Source organism: Heliangelus exortis, chromosome 7 (genome assembly GCF_036169615.1).
Source record: "Heliangelus exortis chromosome 7, bHelExo1.hap1, whole genome shotgun sequence".
Lineage (NCBI taxonomy): Eukaryota > Metazoa > Chordata > Aves > Apodiformes > Trochilidae > Heliangelus > Heliangelus exortis.
In genome coordinates, this window is record NC_092428.1 from 31,266,052 (window position 1) to 31,293,726 (window position 27,675).

The 27,675-nt window shown below is 40.7% G+C and overlaps 1 long non-coding RNA gene across 1 annotated transcript; it reads right to left on the minus strand.

Moving 5' to 3' along the window:
* Window positions 1–621: 621 nt before the first annotated feature.
* Window positions 622–27,486, minus strand: LOC139798658 (uncharacterized). The gene is made up of 3 exons (XR_011726892.1): window positions 27,387–27,486; window positions 1,300–1,402; window positions 622–873 (listed from the first exon to the last, which is right to left on the minus strand). It is a non-coding gene; the product is annotated as an uncharacterized lncRNA (long non-coding RNA).
* Window positions 27,487–27,675: the final 189 nt, after the last annotated feature.

Sequence of the window (27,675 nt, forward strand, 5' to 3'; positions counted from 1 at the left end):
TGAAGAATCTGGTCTGAGTCATAGATGAAATGTATCTCTAGCAACGAAAGGCTAGTAATTCCTGGTCTCCTTTTATATGCCTAATAAAACTTACAATAAATTAACTGCATTTTAGTTTGCAGCGCCGGCTCTATTAATCAGGGCCGAGACGTGTAGTCAAGTTACAATAGAAAGAACTCAACTGGGTCCATTTCAGTTATGCAATTAGGACCCATTGGCCCGGCTCTAATTAGGCCAGGGATGTTGATATTTCAAGTACTGTTTTATCATTAGGTTTCATTTCCTTGGAACATCCTCAATGGCCAAGTAGCAAGAAGGGTGGAGGATATTATAAGCAGGGGTCGTCAGAAAGTCATTAATGGGAGAGAGGAAGGGAAGGGCTGACATTAATACCTCGCCCTGTGAAATGTTGAGCTGTCTCTGGGAGACTCTGAGCTGCTCCATCTCTCAGAGGAATTGGTAGCACCTCCGAGAAGCCAGATCAGGCTCCTGGCAAAGGACCTCCCTTAGGGATGGTAGTGATTAATCCAGGCACTGCAGAAAGGGGGACTCCAATGCAGAGCTGGTGATTTCTCACCTCCTGCCAGCTCCTGGAGCCTAAACAGAAAAAAAAAACCAAAAACAAAAAACCCCACACATTTCTGGCCAGTATTGAAGATTATTAGTGGATTGTGAGGTAGGCTCATGAGGGTAATTCTGGTGATGTTGCTCAGTCATCCCCACTCTGCTTCTCCAGGCACAAGATTTGCTCTCAGCTAATGGCTCCTCCATGGAGACTGAGGGTGATGTGATGGAGGTGGCTCAAGTTCCACAGGTACCCATGGGCCATGAACATGGGGTTTGCTCTCTTTAGCACAGATGTGGCTGTGGTCCCTGCATGGACAAATCCAAATAGTGAAGGTCAGATAAAACCAGAAGGGAAAAAAACCAAAAAAACAAACCCCAAGGAGAGCCAACAGTCCTTAGTTGTCCTTTTCTTGCCAACTGTCAGCTTAAATCTGTAACTCCAAACAATACTTTGCCTGTTTGTAAAATATGACTTTGTTTCATTATGAAAAAAGAAATTACATAATTAAATTCATTATATCCAATTACTATATGATTCATCTGGTGGCTTAATGAAGCTTCACATTATACTAACAAGATAAAGCAAAAGAATAACATTTTATGAGACTGCAGGCATTCTGTGTACAGCAGACTAGCTTGCTGATGAGCTACATTCAGTGCATTTCCTAATAGTCCATATTGTATTAGCTCCAGTAGGGAAGATACCGCTTGGTCCTGTGCTATCTCACCCACCTCCTTCTGAAGGTTTGCTAAAAGAGAAAGTTGGACTTCATCTTCTTTTCTGTCCAGTCTTAGGCCTCTTCCTCTGGTTGTTGCCAAGTTTAATCCACGAGGACTATAGGATGCAAGGAGCAAGCTTATTAGGATCATAACAAAAAAAAAAAAAAAAAAATCCAGGCAATTCTAGAGCTGTCAGAAGGCAACATGTTTGGGATGTAAAAGAGCTGGTTTGGTTTTGAACCAGTGACCCAGAGGTGAATTACCTCAGTGTCTCTGTTGATAGGTATATAAATATTTTAAATATGATTTTGCAGAAGTGTAAAACTGCCTTTTCTTTCAAAGTACATTGTCAGCCTAAAGAAGTCTATCAACTCTGTCCTCCCAATAATTTATGATCTAATAAAAGGCTTCTGTCTTTGGAAAAACCGACAAAACCCTATAGTTTTATCTTTTGGGAATGAGACCCATCAATAGAGGGAAGTCTTGTCTTTCAGATACATGTGTAAAACCCTTTGATGTGGTCACTATTTGGAAATTAGTCACTAACAAAGGAAAGGGACAAACTAAAGGCATTCAGCCTCCTTTTTCTTCCATGTATGAGTGCCCTTCAGCTTTTCTCATTACCATTTAGTATTTCCGGACAACTATTGATATTCAATGGGAATGTAAATGGGCTTGAAAATCATAAATTGTGAAAAATAGGTTTTGGAGACATTAGAAAAGTTTGAGGAAAAATGACATTTGCCTGTGTGGGAGAACAACAGGAATGCTTTCACTGTTTTATTGAAGGATAAGGTTGACACCTCTTCAACTGGAGGCTTTGGGTAGTTCTTACATATGGTTTCTGATTTCAGATTTCTCATCTGAGCAAACCTTGGATACTCAAAAGAAAAAGGAGCAACAAGTTCCAGCATAAATAAGAGCCTTAGCTTTATCCCTACTGGCAATTTAGTGATCAGTTTGTGTTTGTGCTTGGTAGCTACTTTTGGAAAGGGACATGCTGAAAGGCATCAATGAGGGTTTTAAAAATCTCTGTCTCCTGTTAACCAAAATTTATCAGCCCATGACACAAAACCTGAAATATTTCCTCCTAATTTCTTTAATTAATGTAAGAAAAACCATATCTGCCCTTAGGCAAGTTTCAGTTTTTGTCATTTGTCTTACCTTCTTTAAGTAGGAATTGCTCAGAAGTATGGGCTCACATGGTGGGAAGGGATGGACTGAAATAAAGCAGCTGGCAGAGCATCCTCAGCTGTGTGTTACCTGCACCAGCCAGATTTCAGAATTACCCCCCCAGACATTAAAAATTCCCTCTTCCAGGAGTGCTGATGGTGAATAAACCTGTCCTTGTTACCCTTGTATCTGAACTGGGAGCAAAGGACACTTCTGCCAAATTCAGAGACAAACTCCAAGAGAGACCCCATTACTCCAAGACCAAAAGGAAGGTGCTTACACAAGATGTGGCCACTCTGAGCTGTTCCAGCTTTTCCTCATTATGGAAATGCTAGAACTTCACCTCCAAGGGCTCTGTGCTCATGGCACATCATGCAGGTGACAGCCAGTGGGGACAGGATGGGACCAAGTGTCCCATTGCCACCTTGTGCTGCATGCTGGGGACATTCCCATCCTCTGCTCTCCTTGGATATGACCATGACTGGGAGAAAGCTGGTTTGCTGAAGCCACAGCTCTCCCTGGAGATGTTAGAGTGATCAGCATGAGGGTTTGAGCACAGGGCTGGTGCTCTATCATCATCACCCAGTGTACCAGCTACAGGGGTATAAAGACATTCCTGCAAATCTGCTCCATTGTCCCCTTGAAGCCTCTGGAAGCAGGAAGGCTCCTGCTCCCTTTTTCTGTTTTTTTTTTTTTTTTTCCCAACAAGAGGGCCTTGGTTGGGTAAAACTCATGTGTGCAAAACCTATCTGTGTGAGATCTGGAGACACAGGCAGCTGCTGGACACAGGGCCATATTGTTATAAAAATATCCTGCATCTCCATTCCAAACAAGATAACAACATAAATCATACAGCTCCTTTAACCAGCTGCCAGGAGTGACAACCACAAAGAGCTGCTGGTACATCTTGAGACACTTCCCTCTGCCTCTTTACAAGGAGCAATCAAAGGTGCTGCTTATTCCTGGGGCAGAAAAGGGAATCCAGGGAGCTATCAGATAACCCAGGTTCTTCCTCACTTCCCCTAGCAGCTGCTGCTTACAACATGTAATTGTAAAATGAGGATGGTAAACATGATGCATAATTAAGTAACAAAGTGCAGGGAACCTTTAGAAAATGTACTAGAGGCAGAAATAGAGAGCAGGATGAGATTTCTGCCAGCAGTGAATATCTTTATTAAAACGTTGCAGTTTCTGGAAATTATTGTTTAACCAAATTATCAACAGGAATGAAATCAGGCTTTGGGGGGAAGTTCTAACTCATGTGGTACAGTGGGTGTTGGTTGGGTGTTGTTTGTGCTGGGTGGGAAAAAGTAGCACCATTGTATTTTTTTGTCTCCCATAAAAACACAGATTTTTTGAGGACTGATCTCTGGCTGTCATGATGAAAAATATGAATAATTCAATGCAAAGCTATTTAGAAATACGTCGCCTCTTTCTACCCATATTTTATGGGTGATGGTTTTTTTTAGAAAAAAATAATTTGTTGTGGAGAAGGGGTCTGAGACTAACAATAAATATTACAGTGGTTTTAGTGGGTATATCCTCAGCTACAGATATGCATTAAATCAAGTATTTGGAAATACCAGCCTTAACACTATCATGTAGAAGCAGCTTGAAATCAGCATAGATAGGAAAGAAACCAGAGACAGAGCTTGACATGAGGAGCATTAAAGGTACACCCAGGTGCTAAGGTGTCTGTAAGGATCATTATAAGATCCACACAAGGATTCTTCTGCACAAGCTGCCAGCTCCTCTCAATATGATTTTCCAAAGTATTTTCATTTCTGCTGGGGAACCTGTACTTCTGGATTTCACAAGGTCACCCAAGTCTTGATGGCACTGTGCAGATGACCATCAGTGGCCAAACCTGTGTTGGAAAAATCCAATTTTTCAGACATAGGTAGACATCTGACTTTACAGTTCAGGCACATAGGGGACAAAGGTACCCCATGTTTTCATCTTTCTTGGATATTGCTCGTGAGATAGTTGCTGATAAAAGGAGACTCTGCAGCAAGTTGCTCTCCTTTGCTGATCTGAGACTTTATTTTTTTGACTTCCCTTCATAAAGACATCTGCAGCCAAAGAATCCCTGCTGAAGAAAAGCAGAGAAATTTATTCTTGCTTTCTTTATTTTATTCAATATGTGGAAGAGCAGTGGAAAAGCTCACAACCTAAAGAAGAGAGATGAAGCTGTGGGATAAAAAGATAGAGTAAGAAAAGGGATGTACCCAAAGTAACAAAAATGCCTATTGCACATCATCTGAATGTCCGTATTTTCCTTTGGTCAACCCATTAAAAAGGGAAGTTGTTTGTGGTAAGAATAGTCACCCTTTGACACTGGTATAACTCCAATGACCAATAATTACCCTGCAGTAATTATATGGAGAGGTTACTAATCAAAAATGATGCAAACAAGGATGATGATAGTAATTTTCTAGAAATAGGCAGGATCAGTATGTCCCAGAGCACATCTGACTCTTGCTTTGTATCTTCTGGGAACATCTTGACATTCATCCCAGTTGTCAGGGAAAGGGAGATCTCCACAAAAAAAGATGGTAAAAGGGTTGTTGTGTATAAACAACTTATCAGAGAAGAGAGATCCCCCCTCTCCATCATAGGATGCTCAGTCAGTTCCATCGTAGGATACTTGGTCAATTCAGATTCACAAAAGGTGACTCATATCAGCTTCAGCCTATGATTTTCTTCCATAAAAGTACTTTACATTTCTATGATATGTGCAGCACAGCAACCTTTCTGTTGGGAATAATAATAAAGCATTTTGGCACAGGGATGGGTTCATCTATGAATCTCAATCAGCCTCAAACTCAGATCTCTTCAAAGTGAGCCAGGTCCTAGGTTTTACCAGGCTGTACTTTGGGCTTTGGAATGCTTGCCAAGATGATATATAATAAGGACTATCTTTAAAGGTAAGGTTGATAAGTGATCTGCAAGGATCCTTTGCACACATTTTGCCTGTTGATGGTTCAGCTTTTTCCCTCAGCCTGGCCTGTTTGTGTATCAAAGGTGCAGCAGATGCTGAAGGTTTACTCACGCCCTGCTCCAAGTGTGGTGTCTAAAACCTGAAATGAGTCCAAGACAGGAATTCAGATCCCCAGCACCTGCAGATTGCCCAGAGTGATAAGTCAGAGAATTTTAGTAACCAACCTTTTCCTCACCACTTCTCCATCTTTATTGGATGGTCGAGTCTCTGAAACAGCTGCCTTCTCTCCTGTCTTTCATGTGATGATGCAAAGCAGCCTTGGCTGTACAAACACAAAGTGCCTTAAAAAGCAACAAAAGGACTTTAATTTCATCATATATCTCTGCTCTCCTCTATGATACACAAGCTGTACTGAGACTCAAACACAGTTAAGGGGGAAGAAAATTACTGCAGCATTGGAAGGTGTCCCAGAGGGGATTCTCACACCAAAGTGGATTTATTCCTCCTGCAGTGACTGCTTCCACTGAGCTATTTTTACAGCTCCATGCTAGTTTCCCAGTTGAACACCACATATTCTGCAATTACATGAAGTAATTGAGCAAAAACTAGACTGGCTGTCTAGGAAGCAAGAGGAAAACTTTGGGAAGCAAGCATGGCTCAAATGGCAAAGCAGGGGCAGCAGGTTGGAACAGCAATAGTGGTTTCCCAAGGCTTTGCTTTCTGCTGCTTCACTTTTATGATCAGGAAAACACTGATTTTATAAATCACAGAATCATGGAATGGGTTGGATTGGAGGGGACCATTTAAATTATCCATTCCATCGCCCTGCCATGGGCAGGGACACCTCCCCCAGCCCAGGTTGCTCCAAGCCCCATCCAACCTGGGCTGAGACACTGCCAGGGATGGGGCAGCCACAGCTTCTCTGGGAAACCTGGCACAGGGGCTCAGCACCCTCACACCAAACAGTTTCTTCCTAATGTCCAACCTAAATCTATCCTCTTACAGTAAGGGGCAGCACAATGGAAAACAAATCTCTTGCAAGCAGCACAGCTGAGCTCTCTGCTAGAGGAATTAACTACCTTGGAGCAGGTATTTTGGGACTTGAGAAGGGTAATTGATTTTTCAGAAATTTGTTGGTGCTGAGCTCCCCTTGAAATCAGCCCATGGCCCCTTGTACCACACGAGGACTTAGCTCTTGAGGATCTTCTTGCTGTATACCCAGTGCCTTGTAAAATGGGATCTGTGTCCCATATATTATTATCTGTGAAAATTCACCTTGGAAATCAGCAGAGATTATTATTTGGCTACTGAAAGTCAACAGTTCAAAAGGTGAGGTTTTTTTCCCCCCACAGTTCTTGAAACTTCTCATGCATTTTCACTTACTATCTTTCATCATTTTGAAATTGAAATGATTGTGCTTTGAGCAAGCTTTCACCTCAGCATAAGGGAACAATCTTTATGATTTTCAGTGTCCTGAAATATGGGGATGAATAGTTCAGGTGGTAGTAAATTTTCCTGCCAGATAACACCGTATACATAGAGAACACATATTTGCCAGTGCAAAAGTTTTAAAGTAAAGACCAATTAATTTTCATAGAAGGAATATTTTCCACATAAAAGAGATTTCCATCTATTTTACAGTCCATTGCATTTTACTAGATCTAATTTATATTTGGGAAGTAAAATTAAATTTTCCTTTTATAGAAAACAAAACAAATCTATATTGCAAACACAACATATTAAAATATTCTTTCTGTGGGAGTAATTATTCCATGCAAAATAAAAAACTGGCATACATCAGTCTACAACATCATGTGGAAATTTATTTAATTGCCTAATAAAATTCTATTGAAGGAAGGAAGGAATAAAAAAAAAGAGCTGTCTAGCAGGTGAGTGGTATTTGTCACATTTGCCTGACAAAAAAGGTCAAAGCAAGGCTATTTGTAAGCAGCATCCCAAAATGTATTGCAAAAATAACTTTATAGTGGATAGATACAGAGGATGAGTTCTTGCTGCTGTTCAGATGCAGAAGTTTTGGTACTACTGCCCTGTGTTGGAGCTGGGAGCACTGGGGCATCTTTCCCTGGGTGGACATCAGGACAGTCCCCAAGAGAAAAGTCCTCGTGTGACTTATGGTTGCCATTACACCACCCCTGTTGACCTAATGACTTAAACATGATGGTCTCTTGGCTGGGAGATAATTATCACCATCATCAGAAATACGCTTTAACTTTGGAAAACATCAATCACTTTAATTTGACAGCTACAAAAGAAAAAAAAGCAAAATGAAGGGCAGGAGCAAAAATCGTAGCAGCTCCATCTGAATTTTTAGACCCGAGAATTTTAAGACATCAATGATCAAATCTTATAGAAAAGCATGAAAGTAAACACTGCTTATGATGTCGGTGTTAAAGACCCAGATCGTCATTCAGCAAGCTGAAGACAGAGCCAGGTTTCCAGCTTTCAGGGCTTACTGTGCATTTCAGCTCAAGATTTGAAATCCAGGGGTGATGTGATCCAAAGGGAAAAACCCAAGTGGAGCTGTGGAAATCTGTGTTTGAGTCCAGCCAGCTGACACCACCAGGAATTTTTGCATTTGCTGCAGCTGAGGCCCTATACATACTTTAAAGCTCTCTGGTCCTTCTGTCTGTGATTTTAGCTGTCAGTTGATGGCATCTTGAGTTTTATGTATATTTTACTCTTATGCACAGCCAAGGGTTTTTGCCAAAGAGAGCAGCAGTGGCAGGAAGAGAAACACAGGTGGTAAAGGAAACAGTTTGCAATTATAGATACTTTTATGTTCCTTGAACCAGCCTGGGTCTTCAAAGGAGAAATAAAACAGGACACTGGGAAGTCTCTTGCAGATTGGAACGCAGGACAATAGTGAAGGACTTTTAGAGGCAGCTCTGTTCTAGATGGAAAATGTCACTTCCTTACCCCAGCTTTGCTCAAGCTCAGACACATTGTAAAAAGATGCTCCTGATGTGGAAGAAGGGCTGCACCAATCCACCCAAGAGACTGATGGGCACAGAGAGATGCTGTGCTATCATTGCTCTTATTTGTGGGATAAACATTCACATAAGCAGTGTAGGTTATCTGTAAAGATTTATGGCTTTATACCTACAGGATTGACAGCAACTACAAAAATTAAAGCAAAATAAAATCAACCTCCAATCAGCTCATAGGAGCACCTCATGTGCATACAAACCCTTCCTAGAGGTGATGGTTTTAAATCAGGTTGAACAAGCAAACTCCCTCTTCATATCAGCTCTGCTGAGTGCCAGACAAATTTGCCCCTGACCCCTTTTTGGACATTTAATTGGTGTTTGCCAACTCCTGCCTCATGCAAACTGTGGATTTTCTCTCTCTTTTGTTAGCCAGGGGTTCAAATGGCAGGGTTGATCAGAGCAGTAAACAGATGAGGTGTTATTTACTTGTTCCTGTGCCAGCAGCTCATAATTCAGGCTGGACAGATCACAGCAATTATGATGCATTTTTCATTCACTCAGATGCATCAATCACTCGCTTCACTTGCCTGAGAACACGAAGTAGCAAAACAAAACAAAAACAAAAATTAAAAAAAATCAAATCCAAATACCTGCTTGTTGGGCAATAAACAGAAGCAGTTTGTTTTTTTAAGGCCAACATTTACATGAAATTGCCTTCTTATATAATTAACAGCCTCTGGTTAATAACCATTCTGCAAATAATTGTGTATCTATTGAAATGAACAGATGAACCATTATCATTTAGCACTTATAGGATAATACGGGATCTAAAACCTATCAAAAAAGGAAATACTTGAAAATCTACCAGAAAGTGGCACCTCCAGAATAATTTGAATCTGTAAAATGGAAACAGAAATAGAGAGTTTGAAACATGCAGAACACCAGAATTTCTGCAGGCTGCTTCATGCTTCAAACTCCCTGATGGTGTCAGGTGCTTGTATGGACACCCAGGGACAGGAGGAACAAAATTTTAAAAGATTTAAAAAAAAAAAAAAAAAAAGAGAGAAAAAAAAAGAAAAAAAAAAAGATTTAGTTTAGAAAACTAAACAGTGGAAGAAAAAGGATATGGCTGTGTCTGACTATAGGCCTCCAGAAATCTATATGCATGAGTGATGCAGCTGCATCTTCTGTTCAAAGCTCCCAAGACCCAGTTGGGGCTAAGAGGTTCCTTCACCTGAGCACATGTGGCTTGCCTGGCTTCATACAAGAGAACTGTGAACAAAAAAATCCATTTTTCCTGCATCCCATGTTCTTGCTGTCACTCTGAGATTCCCCCCACCTTTCCAGGGAGGAAGGAAACGAGCCAAAAAAATGAGATGGCTAATTTCAGAAATAACTCTAATTTAGACTTAAAGCCTCTGAAGCCATAATGGGGCTGTATTATGAATATGATTGTCTGAAGTTAACGCTCTCTTTTTATTCATTTGTCTAGCAATTTATTTATAAAGAGTAAGCAAACTGAAATGAGCAGGCAATCAGCTGCCCTGACACAGTATTTTACCCAAGGGTATTCTCCAAGAACAGAGGCAGACTATTTCAGCCATACAATGTAATATTTATACCTCCATCATGAGAAGAACTCATGACCTTACTCCTAGTCGTAATGAAAAGGTATATATTAAAAAAATAACCCTCTCTTTATAATGTAAGACGTTGCAATACCCCAAACTCTAATACAAGTGATCAGAGATATTTTGAAGTAGTGTAGGATGTTTTCCAGTGGAGAAATTCTGGTCAGCTGGTCTGTATGTACAAATGAGGACCTGGAAAAAAAAAACCCTGGTTGGGAGAGTTTGCTTTGGAGAGCTGTGAATTCAACTTTTAGGTGCCCCTGTCCTGAAATGTATTGGCCTGACCCAATTTACATGAACCTTTCCTTTCTGTATCAAGTTAATATGAGGGCAGAGAAAAGTAGTGGTTGCTGAGAAGAAGTTCTTCTGCTTTCTTAAACCCATCAGGATGCAGAAAAAATACCTGGCTCCAATGCCCTCTCATGGATGGTGACTGAGCAGAGTAATGAGACAAATGGAGAGATTTATGGGCAGCCCCCAAAGCCCAGATATTGCTTTTTCTCTTGGAAGGGCTTTTTGAGAACCTGCCTCTCACTGCTGTGCTGTGGGATGGGGTGAGGTCCTGGAGAATCATAGAGTTGTTTTGGTTGTAAAAGATCTTTATCAAGTCCAACCATTTGCCTTGTAAAATTGCTGACAGATAAACTGATAATGAAAGTGACTTCTTGTGCAAGAGGCAGCAATGTGCTCCCACTTTACCCTGGAATAATTCAGCAGGGTTTCTCCTGATTGACAGGGTATAGCTGGAAACAGAATTTGGCCCAGTATATCTGTGTCTGTAAAGGGTCTGAGAGCAGTGTGTAGACACCAAACATGGGCCAGGCTCTGCTGGAATGAAAAAACAGCCCCTTAGTAATAATAATGACAGTGATATAACAACACCAATAACTATTATTATTAATGAATAATAATAATAATAACAGCAGTAGTGACAATAGTAATAGTAATAATAATATTAATAATAATATTAATAATAACAGTAATAATAATAAAAATTAAAAAAAAAAAAAGTGTGTGCTCTAGATAGGAAATGGGGGAGGATTGTGGTAATTCACCAAGGTTGTGCCATGTTCCCTCCTCCATTCCTGTGCACAGCTCAGAGTGCAGCCCAGGCTCATGAACATAATTTTTAGGGTAATTCCAGGACAGGAGCAAAAGGCATACACTAAGATGAAAGCCAGTCTGCACTGGTGTTTCTCCTTGCTGGAGTCACAGCCACTGAAAAGAGAATATTGTTCCCTTCACAAAGGTGGATATTGTGAACCTGAGCAGAGGATGATGAGCTTTGGCAACAGACTTCCTGTATCAGCAAGCAGGAAGGCTAAATTAGACTGAGGAAAAATTAGGATTACAATAACTATATGATTAATTTCCTATTTTACCTGGAATAAATAAACCTTCACCTCTTCTAACTGTTGTTCTAATAGCTGGGCTGGTGTGCTGGTATCTGCTAAAGAGCTAACATATTTAGTTTTATTGTTTTGTCAAAATATTAAGAATATCAATATATCTCCATAATTCAGTGTTATACAAAGGAGCATTTTTGTGCCATATATAGCAAAGATTGTATTATACTTTTGAGATCATAGGTAATGATGACAAAGTGATCTGTGTTCAATTTCAGCATTAATGTCTGGTTTGAACAAAGCCTGAAATATGGTCTGGGAGCTAAGAGGCTTTAATATTAAGATCTTTAACTGTAATTTATGTGACAGAAGATAGGGTTTAGCATAATAAAATGTAATGGGCTCCCAGAATGAAGAGGACTAAGAGACAATTGAAAACAAGGTAAAAATGGTAAATTATAAATAACAGTAAATTTACCTTTATGTTGTTACTTCATTTATTTTTGATTTGTTAGACAGGCTCTGTAATTTCTCATTTTGCTACATTTGGAACCAGGCATTTCTGCACCTCAGGAATAAAGGGTTGAAGACACAGCAATGCTGTTGGGCCACTGGTATGAAAGCTGAATTAGGGCTCCAAATAGCAACTCTCTTTTTCTCCAGATATTGTAATTTAGCTGTAAAAATTCAGCCTGAGCTGAAAACATGGGGGAGGAGATACACTTGCTCATTTTACCTCCAAAATTGGTTTGGCTTTTTTTTTTTTTAAAAGTTTTTAAATGTAAAAAAAATTAAGAACATCTGTAGCATTTTTCAGTAATTGTTGGAAATCAGTGCATTGGATGGAAAATAATAACTTTTGTACCTCTGGGACTTCTACCAGCTCAGCATCCTTTATATTTTCTTTTTTTAATTTCTTTTTTCCCCATTACATTCTGCTTTGCAGATGACCATCTTCAGCCTCTCTGTGTCTCCTTTTTTACAGTAGCTCATCAACTTTTGGAAGGTTCTGGAAATGCAAATAATTTTTTCCCTCCAGGTTTCTGATTTTTGCTCTCCCTGAGATTCAGCTCTTCTTTTAGGTCCACAGGTCTGGGGCTGCTCTCTCAAAGCAAAGTGTGAGCTTTCTTTTAGTGGCAAGGAATTGGGATTTCCTCTTGTTAATTTCTTAGAATTTAGCTTATTTGGTCATGGTTTGGTCCAACAATTGGTGCTATAAAGGAATGAGACCTTACGGGTTCAGTACTTTTAAAGGAACAGGGTGCTTATTGAAGGGGTCTGATTTTCATTTCATTTTCATCCTATTAAAACTCCCAAGGAAAAAAAATACAAATCTAACAGGGCATGGAGTTTTCTTTCTTTATAACAGCAGAACGTTGCAACAGAAGAAAATGACATAAAATAGGAGGATAAAGCAAATCCTTGTGTTAAGGAATTAAAGAAGGTAATGTGGCAGTCACTGTATGGGTGAGGATCTTACTCAAGAAGGTCTTCGACAAGTAGAAAACAGAAATGATTGTTCCTACACTATATCCCTCTGCCCTGGTCACTCTCATGTATGTGAAGAGGGCAAAGCTCAGTCATTCTTGAGGGTAGTTGCACCCCTGCTTTCTGTGTTACAAATTATTACATATATCCCTGGTATAGGCCACTGATCTAATAATATCCTTTTGTGTACAACCATCTTGACCTATAGACTATTGAAATAATCAAAAAACCTTGTGTTGTGTTCTATAGAAACTGGACTGGAGTCCCACAGAAGCTGTAATCAGAATTAAAATGTGTTAAAAGTAACTCCAACAAAATAAGAATTAAAAGAAATACAAGGTTTTAGTAATAATTAATAAAACATGCTGTGAGTACCTTATAAATGACTGATACATAATAAATGAATCATGCAAATGTATTCATTAGCTAAAATTATCGTACGTAATAATTACATTTTCTGAAAAATTTATGATGAGGGGAAATTCCTGTCCTCAGATGTGTTTGTGCAGCTTTCATGGACTTCAATCCAAACCCACATGTGTACTCAAGGCTGGAACATGACCCTTGCTGTGTGTCTGTGTGTATCTTTACATTAATTACAATAGGCAGGGAGTACCCTACTCTAAGAAGTACATAAATTCATCCTTCTGTATTTCTTATTTAAAAACCATGCTGCGTGTTAAATGAAATTCTGTAGCCCAAGGAATCTTTGCTGCAACCCCGCTTTTCAATTCAGTGAAAACTCTTCCTGTAGGAAGCATGATTTGGGGGAAAAAGTTTTCTGTGTTTGGGTTCAGTCTTCTTAGACTCCAGCTGTCCATGTGTGGAGGCACAGAACATCTGCAGTCCCACTGTTTGGACAAGTGTCCTAAATCTGCTTCTGAAGTGAGGGAAAACTGTTTAGAAATGCCCTGACTGTTGTTGGGTGTGGAGTCCCAGAGGCTCATCCCAGGGATGGTCAGCTCTTCAACAGCCTGTTCCAAGCACGACTTCCAGATGGTTCAAAGAGGCAATGAAAAGCAACAGAGCTTGTTTGGGATTTTATCCTATGAGAGGTTTGCCTCTGTGTTTGGGATATTGTGGAAAATCGTGGTCTTGGCCAGGAAAGTTGTGCACAGCTACTGCTCCTGCTAAAGAGGACACCTACCCTAGTTGTCATTCAGGTCAAATTAAAAAAAAAAAATTAAAAAAACCTATAAGTAGAACTAGATTCTCAAGCACTGAGGCCCAGTAACCAGCACCCTTGTTTTCAGCTGGCAGGTGATGGTCCCTGGCTTTCTGCACTGTCAGTATCTGTGTGATCAGGTACCCGTCTCTCGAGTGCTGAATTTTCTCCGTCTCCTTTTGAGAGCTCATTCTCCTAGACATGGCTACAAAGAGGATGAGCTCCCTCCCTGAGAGAACCTGCAATGTCAGACAGGCGTGTACCATTCAAAAGTTAAGCAGAAATTGGCAGCCCTGGAGAGAAGATCAAAGGTTATCAACAGCAGCGAGCTCTAATGAAGATTGTGGAGGAGAAAAAGCCAGGGCTGATTTCAGGACATGGCCATTGTGTTCAGTTCCAGTTACAAAACAGGGGAATTTGAGGATCAGATATGCAAGTGCAGGTGGTGGAGGACTGGAGCAACAAAGTCAAAGAGTTTGAAAGGAAGCCAAGTTGTTTTTTTTTCCTGTTCTTTCTTTTTAAACAAAATACTTATAATTTATTCACTTGGGCAATGATATTCCTTTTCTGTCTTATCAGCTGATCACCTTTCTGCTCCAGTGAAACCCAACCCCTGGCTGGGACACACGAGGTAACACAGACAGAGGAATTTTGCTTTGCTTAACTGAAGTGAGAGAAATGAATCCCCAGGGCTGCAGCTAAATTATCCCACAGGTCCTGGACAACAGGCCCTGGCTGACACCAGAAAAGATCCACAAATCTTTGCATGACACCGAAGACACATGCTATGCCTTAGTTCTTAATTCTTCTGATTTTTTTTCAGCATATTGCCTAGAAAATTACTGCCTCGGGTTGCTAAGTGTGTTTTAACTGCAATAACACGTGTCCTTAAACCAAACACACTTTCTTTATTAATTGCAGGAATTGGCCACGCCACACAGCTGAGTGGCTCTGGTGTAACAGGTTTTAGGATTTGATTGCAGCACCATCTGCTGGGTATTGAACTTCTCATCTCCCCAAACCCTTCCTGAGATCCCTTGCTGTCGCAGAGGATCACTTTCAGAAGATGATTATGGGGGGAAAAAAGTCATTTCATTAGGGCTAAAACTCAAAGGCTCTGGAAATCAGTGCAAATCCCAACATCAGAGGGAACTGGCTCTTTTTAGTTATGCTCAGCTAGAGTCATATTTAAATTACCAGCTTGGACTCAGTGATGAAAAGCAGAGTGTGACAACATATTTACTACAATATATTTCATATAATTATGAGAACAGATCATCCATTTAACTGAGTAAGGGCATTACAGCACTGGAGGGGTGTGCCTAGACAGGTAGCAGTCAGCAAACAAATGTGATATCCTCAGGCAAAACAACTGAACGGCAGCAGAAAGTGTTGAATTAATTTACAGAAAGAAATTTTACTTAAGGGATTAATCAGTTAGACTTAACTCATTGCATGTAATAGGAATCCCTTGTATTACTCACCAAAAAAAATGATTTCCTCCTAGAGAGGGGCTGTATTTAAAAGCTGATTAGTGGAAGCAGTGTTAAGAATATTTACATTCCCCAATGATTGTTCATTTTGCACATAATCCAGGCTCCCACTGATTTTTACACAGCTTTAAATGTTCTGGACATAACCCTGCTAATATCTGAGTAGTGCTGTATACCATCTGTTAGTACCATGATCCTTAAGGGACTAATTGCTCAAGTAAGTTACTATTCAACCCAATCCAGTAGTGCAAAATCTTCTGTAGCAGGTAGGGCTCATTTTTTTCCACATAAATAGTTTCCTTGTACTTTTTACCTGAGACATTTTGGAGGACCAGCTCTGTTACTAACAAAGATTGAAATTTAGGAGGCAACCCAGAAAGTTGCCTCCTGATGGACCCCTGCTCCTTGGGGCAAAATTGATGTTTTGGACCACCTGGATGGCAGGGCTGACAGCCTCTGCCCGTGGTGCTCCCCAAAAAACACCTCACAGCCCTTTAGCTATCAAATGGGGAGCCTGCCCATAGTATTGCACTCTGCTGTGATGGATGAGTGAGTACAAAACCATCCCCTCCTCATCAACTTTGTTCTCTATCACTTCTAGTCAGGTACCAGCTCTAAAGTGGCCCTGGAACTATATGAATAAAACCCAGAGGATGGTCTGAGTCCAAAAGAGCAGACTCACTTGCCCTTTTCATATAGCAACACTCAATTAATTCTTCCTTGAGAAGATATTTTCGCCAAAATCAAAACAGAAATCTGCAAACTGAGACTTTGAAGTCACACTGAGGGGGGGAAGGAAGGTGGAAAAAATACTGTTCAGGTAAGGAAATGAATCCAGTGGCAAACACCTTGCAATAGCATCATGGATTGCTTGTTGTTTCTGATCCCTGCCCACCTGCATCCCTGGCAAAGCATCCAAGGGACATCCCTTGCCTGAACACGACTCCAGATCTCCCCCACTTTCCACCACAACATTCCTCCTCACGTCTAAACCCTCAATTTCTGCTATGAAACTTGCTTATTATTTCACTAAACACATCAACTTTCCCATCTTCCTTTTATTTTTGTGCAAGGCTTCAACACTTTTGAAGGCTGCTGTATGTCTCTGCTTGATCCACTGAATTTCTGTGCTTTCACTGCTGGTGAAGATCCCATGTGCAAGGCTGTGTTATTTTCATAACACAACACAATAGCTCATGCAGGTTGGTTTTAGTGTGAATGAAGGATGAACCCAGCCTCCAAAAAAGGTGTTGTTTGTTTTGGTTTTTTTTTTTTTTTTTTTTTTTTTTTTTTTTTTTTTGTTTGTTTTTTTTGTTTGTTTGTTTGTTTGGTTTTTTTTTTTTTGTGATTGTGCTCATGAGAAAGAAGCTGTGAGGTCAAGGCTTTAAGTTTTGAAAACCCTTGCTTACAAATCTTTAATATATTCCAGAGAGAAATATTTTACATTTGCAGAAGCTTGGCCTAAGCTATTTTATTGTTGAGGTTTTATTGTCTGGGTAACGTTATTTGTTCTTCATTTTATTAGAAACAATTTTTTTTTTGCACACATGTGACGAGTAGAGCTCTGTACCAGTTGGGTTAGTGATAGAGCAGAACCTTGATTGGGGGAGCTAAATTGTGAAAATATGTTTCTTATAGGTGATATCAGCATAATTTGTCAGTAGATGCCTGGCATCAGCTGCAGATTGAATTCTTTTGGCTCTTCTAATTTTATCCTTCTCACTGTCTTCTGAGGCATACAGGGAATCAAAGAAAAAAATTAGGAGAGCTCCAGCTTTCCTGCAAGGCTTTTAAGCTTGGTGGAGAGAAAAGGGGTGATGGTGACTGTGTTGATGAGGATGGGAGCTCTGGTGACAAATTGCAATTCACAGCACTTGGTAACCTCACTAGACAGGGACTTTACACCTGTTATTTCAAGGATTATTTTGTCCCAGATTCCACCTTGCAATAGATCTTTTCTGAAAGGAATTATAACACTTTTTTCTTAGCTGAGACTGAAACCAGTGGAGGAAATGGGGCTCCCTGATGAAAGATCCATCTAAACCCTGCACCTCCAAAACAGAACATCAAAATTGGAGAGAACCAAGTGGCCTCCTCTTTGTCTTTAGAAAGCTATGGAGCAGGGTGATGTTTGATCTGATGCAATCCCATGGAAAATATTCAGGACCTTAGGAAGGTGAAATGCTTCTTTCCATATTTATGAGCTTTACTAAGCTAGTAATCCACAGTTTAAAGAACTTTTTAAAAAAAAAAATTAATAAAGAGGTTATTTTAAACTTAGATCTGCAAAACACTCATACCTCCAGCACATTGCCTCAGTGAAATATCCCTCTACATGAAAATATAGACAGTTAGTTTTTTCTTCCAAAGTGAAACACTGCAAGGTCTTTCATTACTGGTTTATTATGCTTTCTGTATCTTTGCTCATTTTTCACCAGTATTGCATTAAGTATTGATATTGATTTCTTGTAAATGGTACTGAAATGGATGGCTCACAGTTTTTGTTATTGTTCTGTAGCACTTGTATGTAATTTATTATAGCTGCAATGGAACCTGCCCCTTGCTGCCAGGGTTTAAATTAAATGTGCCATGTTTTGGCCCCTAGTAGTCACATACATTTCTCATTCTAGATCTAAAAGTTTTATGTATAAAGTTACTTTTATAATTACTTCCTGGATATTATTTTAAAAGTTTATTTCAATAATTTTGGTAATTAATATATTTGTTGAAGTAAGTGTTTTTTATTTTTTGCTTTTCCATTACAGAGACAAATTGCTGTCCTATGAAAGTGACATGGAAGGGCTGGTAGCAGTGACTGGCTTCTCCCTTTTTAAGAGAAAAAGGGCAAATCAGCTCCCAACACTTTCTGTGTGTGATGGCTCTAAGACCTTACTCATGCCTGGACTCCCAAAAAGGTCAAAATGGAAGAAAAAAATTGATATTGACACCAAGGAGGGGCAGCCCTACAGGAGGGGCATTTCTCTGGACCACATTTTAATGCAGTGGACTTACTTTTGACACAAAACCTGACTCAGAACTATTAACTTGATTTTCTGAGAGTAAAACAATTACAGTGGCAAAAAAAGAAGCAAAGCAAAGAAAATCCCCACTCCAAGTGTCTCTGTACATGTGCTTCTTTCATGTAGGTTCATAGAGAAGGTAACACAGCTGGAGAGAATTCCAGTGGCTTTCAAGAAAAAAACCCAAACCCAATAGATAGGACAACATCAACTGCATTGGCATTGAAAGAGGCACACTGTCTATTTCCTATTTTTATTTGCTGCCTTTTTAAATAGAAATAAACTTTGCTATTTTGGCAGTGTGGGAGCATTTTTTCACTCCACCCTTGACCAATCTTCTGCCCCAGGATTTGGAAAGGAATAGGATGAATTGTAGAAGGAAGGAAAGACATTTGGTGTTCAAAGGTCTCAGAGTTTCCTCTTTTTTGCTGCTTTTCTTTAGGTGTCTCCAGCTCTGGACTCATGGATGGTCCTAAGCAATTAGCCTTGCACTCAAAGTTGGATTGGTGTAAAGCAAAAGCTGTTTCAGAAGTCAACTATAGTGAAATTCAGAGCTTTTCACACAAGATTAACCAAAACCCTTTTTTTAAAAAAAAGTCTAGTTCCAGTTCACTGAATAAATCCAAGTGCCATTTCACAAGTTCTTGGGCTTTTCCCCCCCTTGATCTTGGGCAATGCCCCTTATTCTTTTTGTGACAGTTTTAAATAGTTTTGTCTCACTCAATAACTCCCACTCCTGCAGAGTGCCTGGGACTCATCTCTCACACCTTTGAAGCAAGGCAGGAATAATTTCACAACAAGCAAGCTCACAGAAACACTTGGAAAACTCAACATTTATGCAACACAGTGGCTAAAGCCAATATTTCTAAGGTCCACCCATCATCCTGGGGCAGCACAGGGTTACAGCAGGGCAGGAACTTGCTGCTCCACCCCTATAAATGTGTTACGAAGGGCTCTTCACCCTTGAAAGGTTGTGGCATTTGCCAAAAAGACATCTTTAAGGCATGTTATGTAGCTCTGTGGTTTACTGACTCAGATTATGGACAGATCCTTCGTTCTTTTGCTGGTGAATCTTTCAACAGAGTCTGTAAGTCCTCATCTCCATGGATGGGGGTTATTTGGGTGCCATGGATCTAGGACCAGTAATCAGGGGGAAGTGTAATTTGGGAGCTGGGAAAGCAGCCTCCTGCTGCCAGGAAAGCTGGAGGGAGAGAGAGAGGGAAATGTGAAGGAAAAGAAACAGAAACCTCCTCGGATGCCAGGGAGATGCTGGGATGTCACCTCATCCCTGGGAGCTTGTGCCAGGGGTAGCTGGAAAGTGGCAAAGCCTGAGTTCCAGAAGTGGGCTGAGAGCCAATGGAGACAGAGACCATCTCCTAGAGCATTTTCCTAGAGCTATTTGTGACATTAAAATGGCCTAAAATCCACCCTCAGGATGGGTCCAGCAGGGCAGCTCCTTGGGTTGGATGCACAAACCTGGTCTGGTACAAGGCTGAGCTCTGAGGCTGGGAAAGGAGAGCAAGAAGGACATTTGGCTTCCAGGTGGCATCAGTGCAGATTAGAACAGTAAAACAGAGGGAAGATGACAAGGTGAATATTGCTAGTTAAAAATAGAAGATAGATTTTTATGAAATTCTGAAATCCCTCACCTCATAGCTCGAATACCTTGTTTTCATCCAGGAAATCCTTCCATACACACAGAACATCACAGCCTCTGCTGCTGTGCTTCCTGCCATGAACTACTGTCCTCTGGTGGTTAATGTGGAACCACTAGAAAAAAAAACCCACAAAAAATCCAAAAAACAAACCAACAACCAACCAAAAATAAAACAAAAAAACCACCACAAAAAAAAAAAAAAAAAAAAAAAAAGTAAGCCAAACCTGAGCTGTAAAATTCTGACTAATGTTTCAGTTTAAGCTTCCCTGGTGTAAACTCAGTATTTAGCTTTTTTGCTTATACTTATTGGATTAAATGATAATCCAGGAACCATATGGGTGATTCAGCTGTGGGTTCTTCACCTGCCTCCTCATCTGTTTACAATGACACTGATAAAAAACAACTCAGTTCACCCATCAGTTCCCTGGCCAGTGGGTAAGGGTCAAGTCACCCAAACAGCATTTCAATGGAGAAAAAAAAAAAAAAAAGTCATTTCAATGGGAAAAAAAAAAACCTCTGGCTCTAGAGCAACGTAACACGGAGGAGTGGGGTGAAAGTGGTTCAAATACAGGGAAAAATCTTCCCTTGGGTCTCCCAATGACCCAGGAACCTCTCCCATGCCCACTCTGCCATCTCAGATACCTGCTGGTTGAAGACCAGACTGAGGAGAATTAAATTCCTTCAAAGAATCATAGGAAAAGACTTGTCTATTGAAAAGGCTTGGAGACATTCAGTAAAAATCATCTTTTCAGTGAAATAAGAATCTCAGAAATAAACTTTTAGGTGGGCATTAGGGGATAAAAGGACTTCTTTTCCAAATTTCTCCTTTTCTATAAAAAAACTCCTAAAACCCATCATGTACATCATTTTGTTTTCCCCTTCAACATTCTGAAATCATCAAGGAGAAAAAATTACTGAACAAATTGCAAACATTACAAGGCAAGATTTGGTTTGGCTTTGAAATCATGGTCCCCAGGTCTGACAGCTGGAAGATACCATCTTGATATCAGGAAGGAGATTTTTCCCCTTCTCTTTGTTTTACCCTAAGTAAAAAGCTTGTTTTAAATAGCCCTATTCTGTCTGCAACATATCAAATATAGTGGTCAAAAGCTCCTTGCTTGCTAACTACACAAATTGTTTTTGTGGGGCCTTAGACCATGGTTGTCAGCTACAAACCCCCTCAGTCTCCAGTCAGTGATTAATTTCAGTCACTATATTGACACTGACCTCTTTGCTGCAGTTACTGGATTAGTTTTGGGCATTGCATTGCAGAGAGAAAATGGATTTATTGAGAAAATAAAAAAGAAAGCCATCTCCTAGCTGATTTTTCTCCCCCCCCAAAGGCAAATTAACAACCCAGGTGGCTTAGTTTCCCCACTAGAAGGGGTTGCATGTGTTATTTTTGGTTTATATTCCTGAAAGCAACAGGTCCAGAATCCAGAGCTCATAATGCAACAGCAATGATGTGTTTTGCAGTAGCAGTGTGGAAAATCTGAGCATCAGAGGTGCTAATCTGCTCCATCAGTATTGGTGTCCCACACCTCAGCCCCGGTGCAGGAAATTAAAGAATGAGATCTGCAAGGCAACTATTTCATAATGCTTTAAACAAATGAACTTCTTAACATCTTCTGATCTCTGGGAGATTGTTTTGTTGGTAGCAATCCTGCCTGCAGTGCAAAGTGTTTTGCTGGGAAAAAAAAAAATTTAAAAATATCAGTGGTGTGGCTGCCCTGTCAGCTACAGCCCAGAAAAAAATGACACTGAGGACAGGTACTCGAGCTGTGTCATTACTGGGTAAATTACTCAATCATCATCAATTTTCATTTCAGCTGAACTTTTACAGGAAGATTTGGCCCAAACCTCAAACTGCATCTTGCTTTACATGGAAAAAAAAAAAAAATAAAGTCACCTGCTTCACCCCAGCTCTCTCCCAGATGCCACCAGAAGCATTTTGCTGATGTGGGCAGTTTGCAAATCAAGTAACCTCCCACTTTTTTCCCTGCTTGGTTCAGAGGGGTTTGTGATGATATGTGACCATTAAAGCTTTTTTTGCTGCTTTGTGCTATTTAGAATCTCTTGTCCCCTTCCTTTTATACCATTTCCAGGAAATTTCAATTCACTTTACTGCCCCTTTGCTGTCCTCTGAAGCGCAGAGGGGGAGAAGGAGACATCCAGCCTGGAATCAGCATCCTGCAGCTCTCCTCAGGAGAGCCAGATCATGTCTGAAGAGAAATAAATGCAGTCTGTGCCCAGTGAGAGGCTGCAGACCAATGTCTCCTGTTAATTTCAGAGTCCCCTCAAGAGGAGAGAAAAAAAAAAAAAAAAAGAAAAAAAAGGCATATAAAAAGGAAGCAGAAATTCCTCAAGGATAACGGTAATGTACCCTGTCCACAAATTACCAGCAGACCTTTACAGTAGCTTATCACCTATAAAAAGCTTCAGAGTAGTCATTACAGTCATTGAGCTGATGGTAGTTTTATGACTTTTACTCACCATAAGGCAAGGCAGTGGCAGCTTGATGCAAAACTGCTCTGGAGGGGCCAGCAGGTAGCTCAGCCTCAGTCAGCATCCCTGGGGCTTCCGGCTGCCAGGCTCCAGAAGGATGGGAAGAGGGAGCTGGAAACCTTCAACCATCCCTTTCTGGGGACTTTTGAGGAGCTCAGAGCCCTGATTGTGTGAGCCTCCCCCCCTCCAGATTAGGCTAAAAGCTGCCTGGCTTTGCATGGATGCCAGAGATGAGCTTTGGGGTTTTCACCCCAAAGGTCTTAGGGGAGATTTGTCCTCCCCACATCACTGCTTCTTCAGGGGCTCATTCTGCACCTGCCCTCCCTGGCAGACATTTTAAAGGTGGGTCCCTGCTTGGCTGGTTTTGTGCCTTGGGGCTGGAACCTCTGGGAGCAGACAGTGGGGGTGATAAATGCTCCTGCCATGATTCAGTCCATGTGCTGCTGGAGCTGCTCTGCCACACCAACATCACCCCCCTCCAGCACAAGCCTCTTCCTCTCCTGCCCTCTGGCCCGGCTCTACAAAGTTCCCCAATTCAGCCCATTCTCTCCTAAACATGGTACTAGCTGGAAGGATTGCAAATTATTTAATTTGAATAGCAAATAAACCACCAGGCTGAATCAGTCTTGCAGGAGGTTTAAATGTCCCCCAGGGTCTGTGTAACCAAACCCACCAGGAGCACCCAGAGGGTGGGTTCCTGGAGTGCTTTAAGAGAAATGTTCATAGAATCCCAGGCTGGGTTGGGTTGGAAGGGACCATAAAGCTCACCCAGTTCCATCCCCCTGCCATTCCACTAGACCAGGGTGCTCCAAGCCCCATCCAACCTGGGCTGAGACACTGCCAGGGATGGGGCAGCCAGAGCGTCTCTGGGAAACCTGGGCCAGGGGCTCAGCACCCTCACACAAAACAGTTTCTTTCTAATGTCTAACCTAAATCTATCCTCTTTCCACCTAAAACTGTCTCCCCTCACCCTATCACTCCATGACCTTGTCAAATGCCCTTCTCCAGCTTTCCTGTGATGGTAGCTACAGAGCTACTTGGTTAGGTAACACCACGTTTTGAATAGATTCCATTTGTCTTCAGATCTTTGGATGTGAAAAATGGCTTCTGGGAATGAGTTAACAGTATTTCCCTTTTTTATTCACCCCCAGTTTTTTTTTTTTTTTTTTTTTTTTTTTTTTTTTTTTTTGTTTGTTTTTTTTTTTTTGAGAGAAGAGATGAACTGATTAAAAAGATGGAATATTTCAGGTAAACTCTAGCAGACAGTTAACCATTTGAGTGTATTGGATATTGCTGTTCTACTTGGTATGCAATCAATGACAATAAAACTAAACTGTACAATTGAACACAAGCTCTATGCTGAACACAGAGGAAGTTTATGTGCATGATCTGCAGAGAAATTTGTTGGTTTTAGACCCCATTTCATTTCAGATCTACACTGTAAGGTAAAAAGACTTGGGTCTGTAATGACCCACAAAGAATTTTAAAATTTGAATGTATTTTAATTTGCTACACTTACTCTTATTTTTTATAACCAGAGTGTTACAATGGTGTCTATGCATTTTCACTCATTGTTTTTTTGTTTTAGATATTAGTGGCATGACAATATTACAAAAAAATTAAAACCTCAAATAATACAGAAAAAGAGTTCTAGCAGTACAGGTTAGCAAACAACCCATGACCCACACAGGTTTACCAGACCTAGTTTTTCTTCCAGTGCTACAAAAGCTTTTACCAAGACAGAAAGGAAACCAGGTATTTTAAAGAGAAAACAAATCTTCATAGTATAGTACACACATAAAACCCTCAGCAAATGTTTACTGACTCTAACACCTGGAACAATTAAGATTCTGCAGTGGAGCAGCACTTGATTTAGGAGGCTGAGCTGTGCAGATGTGTGCTGAGCACAATCCCTGTGTCCTCCAAAGCACAGAATTGCTCCAGCCTCAATCCCTCTATTGCTCTTCTTGAACTAATCTTGTACTTAGAAATAATTGGTGCTCTCCACTGATGGGAATGGGGTGGGGAAAGGAGATTCAGCAGCTGTGTTTGCTACACTGGTTTTTGCTTGCTTTTCCTCTAGTGGGTAGCAACGATGGGTCAGACCTTTCCCTGCCCAACAGTATGGGGAAAGGTGCATTTCATTAAGGGAAGACATGCAAGTGGTAGCTCTTCATCCATTTCCTGGCTGTATGAATTGGGTGATTATTTATAAAACATAAATGGCTATTAAAAAAAGCCATTGTTCAAAATTATTTTGGGGTTCATGGGTCCAAAGGAGAAAAAAACTACAATTTCCCCAAGCTCCCTTCACATTTTCCTTCCTTTTCTTGATATTGCCCTGGCCAACACAGAGGCCACTTGAAGGTCTGAGAGGGCAGGGAGGAGAAGTCCCTGTCTGGGACTTGCATTAGGGGAACACAGCACATGTTGCTTGTTTTGCAGTAGCTGCTCCCTGAAATCCTTGCCATGTCTCAGAAAGCAGCTGACTAGAAAAACAAACCTTACCTATTGATGATCCATTAATTCCTGGTCAATGAAATGTTCATATATATATTATGTGCCTGGCAACTTGAAATTTAAGATGCACAGGTTAGTTTTCACTGCACGCATCACTTATATCACATTGGGGATTCAATGTCCTCTAACCAGGTTTTCCAAGTAAACTCCTCTTTTTATGGGGGAGGTAACTGCTTTCTGCACGGGAGGGAAGTAGGAGTAGAAAAATCAGCAATCCAGAAGAGAAAAACTCAAGCTGAAGTCAACCCTGGTTCTATTCAGGTGAGTATTCACATTTCTATAGGCTGCTACTCAGTTCTGTTCCATCATATTCCTCAGAGGTGATTAGATTTTCTAGCTGATGACAGTATTTTTTAAGAAAACTAATGTGCTCAATGCATCCTCTCTGGAAGGCTTCCTTGGTCTCAGTATTGATCGGATTTTACTACCAGCCAAGGTCAGAAACCGAAAAGGTTCTTGCTTGCAGCAAGCTGTATATTTATCTCAATATCTACTAAAGTACCTAAACTGTTATTGGAATTTGATGATCAATTACATCTTTGAAAAGTACTTAGTATGACATTTGTTGGGCTTCCATGTTTTGTGTTATACAGTCACACCTGATAGTTCAATAACTGGAAAAAGACCAGCAAAGGATCTCCTCAGCTCTTTGTGCACACAATATCTGCTTTATAATTCCTTTTTCTTGCTTTAAGCCACACCAACAAGCACTGCACACCATTAAAAGGCTTTCTTGCCGCCTCCTTTACATTATTTCATTGGAGAACATACTGCTGTTTCACATATTCAGGCAGACAAACACACAAAACCTTCTTCCAGGATAATATAGCTTAATTCCTGACCCTGCAACCTCAAAGTCTGGAAACACCATCAGTAAATTCAACTGCACTGACTCAGTCTGTTCCCCTGCCATTAAATTCTCTGACATAGTCTGTAGGAATGTGGAGCCAGACAACATCACTCAGGGGGATATTTGCACAACCTGACCACAGTGGGGAGGAGTCATTCTCTAGTCACAGATTTTATCCTGTTCTAGGTTAAATTAGTGTTGTAGAAGTAAAATCAAAGTCTGCACTTGTGACACCATCCTCTAAAAATTTTTAAATATTTGCCAGTTCATTCTCTTCCTCACTTGCTTCTCCAGATATATATTCATTGCATTAGAACAACTGCCAGAAATTTTTTTCCAGCACCTGATACTCCTAAATTATCATCACGTAAGCTCATTGCCAGCACAAGGATTCACACACATTTAGGGCAACAGTGTTGGATCTAAAAAATGCATCAAAAACAAAAAAAGAGAACAGCTCTCAACACACTCTTAACTCTTGACTCTGTCCACACTTTCTTAAAAGTTGAGGCTGGGTGAAAGACTCGCAGAAGGTCCCAGATAGTGCTAAAGGTCAGGGCACTACAGAGATGTTTCAGCCACAAACCTTCTCCTCAGACTCAGTGGGGATTTATTTGTTGTCTTTCCTTGCACCAATATGGAATTTGTTTATTTTATTTCCCAAGAAAGGCAGCCACTCACCAGCAGTTGAAGCAATGCAGATGCTTTGCTTATTTTAAGCATCATCTCATACGACATCATTAAAATACTCAGCATCACCACAACTGCTTGAACTTTCCAATTTCAAAGCACAGAAAACATGAGAAGGGAATTCCTGTTTTTTTGATATTGCACCCTCCAAATGAGCAGGGAAGAAAGGAGGCAGATTTATCAGGTGTGGTCATCCAAATACTGCAAACCTCATTTTTGTTGCTAGCTACATGGAATTTTGAACTGGTTTGTAAATGTGATTGCCTACGTACAGGGTGTACCCAGGCCATCTGCAATCAACAGCATCACCAAGATTTGCAGCTCTGCTCTTCAGAGAAGGATTGGAAGGAAAATGCACCCTGAGACACATTGAACATAGAATCATCCAGATAGGGTGAGAGTCACTGCAGCAAATATTTTTTTAGTAGTCAAAAATGAAAATGTGTTTGGGATGTCAGTCACAGCAGTTAAACTTTGGAAAGAAGGTATTTGGCAGAGTGTTGTGGCTTTAGTTAATAACCAGGGGACAGATGTCCCCAGGGGAAGATAAAGGGGAATAAGGGAGACTTTAAGGCTGGAAAATCCCCAACAACCTACATTAGGCTTAACAAAATAATAAATAATAATACAAATATGTAAATATGGAGCTCAGGCTCCTCAATTGGTACTTACCAAGCAGACAAGTCCCAAAGTGGAGTCAGCAGCAGACAGGGGTACCTGGGTCCAGGGTAGCAGTGAAAATCCACAGAAGTATTGGAGCAGCTGAACTGATCCTACTTGTCCCGGTGAACCCTCTTCCTCTCCATCAAGAAAATAGGATTCAGAAGCAGCAGAGAAGGGAACAACCAGACAACAGCCAACCAGCCAACACCAGTGGCCAACCCAAGGCTTCCCCAGGTGCCATTTTATAGCAACCCCCTGGGCAGGAGCCCTGTGATTGGTCCATCTGGGTCACCTGACC